Here is a 1152-nt window from a genome sequence, read left to right as displayed (position 1 = left end):
TTGAATAGATTTCTTTTTTATTAGAGTATCGGCAAGAAATCTTGGTTATTCACTCTATTTTTAAGTTTTATTTAAGTAAACCATGCACAATGCATAGGACTACCCCCCCATTTTCAAATTTTAAATTTGAAATACTTTAATTAATTTTTAGTCCTTTTAATTGACATAGATACAAATACTCTACTAGGATGATGCACAAGAAAAGGTCAGGATAGCTCAGTTGGTAGAGCAGAGGACTGAAAATCCTCGTGTCACCAGTTCAAATCTGGTTCCTGGCAGAGAAAAAAAAAGATCCACCGAATAGGTATTGATCCAAATACCTCGAGATGGATTGTGATACATATTCATTAATAATATTTATTCATCTAAGTGGATAAATCTATAATATAAATATAGAGGCACTTCTTTTTAAAGAAGTTTTAAAATATATCTTTTCTTTATGATAAAGAAGGGGGTGAGATTCCCCTTTATTTTTTTGCGTTTCTTAATTTTGTATTCCGCTATTCCGACGAATATTTTTTTAGTCTTGCTTATCTTTATCTTATCTTATTTTCCTAGTTGTGCTAAGTAATGTGCGCGGTACAAAGTTCCTGGTAGAGAACTTCTTTGAGTCATCCTATTTTTCTGTTCATATGAAGGAAATTAATATGCGATTTTCAAAGTAGGGGAATCCAAATGAAACCCTTTTTTTGCTCAGTCTATCTGGAATGCTTTTGTATAATTAGGAATTAATTATAAATAGGTATTCCGTTTCATCTAGGAAAAGAACCTAAAAATATTCCTTGACTTGAATAAAATCTGGAGTTGTGTTGTATAAGTGAGCATGAATTTCTTATCATTCAATGAGCATCTTGTATTTGATAAAAATTGGGGGTTATATAATCCTTACGTAAGGGCCAGCCTATCCAACTTTCAGGCATTAGGATACGTTTAAGGCGCGGATGATTATCATAAGAGATTCCCACCATATCATAAGATTCGCGTTCTTGAAAATCGGCACTTCTCCAAATCCAGAAGACAGACGGAATTCTAGGATTATCCTTTTGGGCAAAGACTTTTATGCAGACTTCTTCTGGATTATCTATACCATATTGTATTCTCGTAAGATGATACACGCTAGCTAAAGATCCACCGGGTGCTACATCATAAGCA

The 1152-nt window shown here is 33.3% G+C and overlaps 1 non-coding gene across 1 annotated transcript; it reads left to right on the top strand.

Annotated features, from left to right (window-relative positions):
• Positions 1–205: 205 nt before the first annotated feature.
• TRNAF-GAA (transfer RNA phenylalanine (anticodon GAA)) lies at positions 206–278 on the top strand. The gene has a single exon. It is a non-coding gene; the product is annotated as a tRNA-Phe (tRNA).
• Positions 279–1152: the final 874 nt, after the last annotated feature.

Source organism: Triticum aestivum, unplaced genomic scaffold (genome assembly GCF_018294505.1).
Source record: "Triticum aestivum cultivar Chinese Spring unplaced genomic scaffold, IWGSC CS RefSeq v2.1 scaffold5778, whole genome shotgun sequence".
NCBI classification, from domain to species: domain Eukaryota; kingdom Viridiplantae; phylum Streptophyta; class Magnoliopsida; order Poales; family Poaceae; genus Triticum; species Triticum aestivum.
This window is presented reverse-complemented; position numbering and strand designations above follow the sequence as displayed.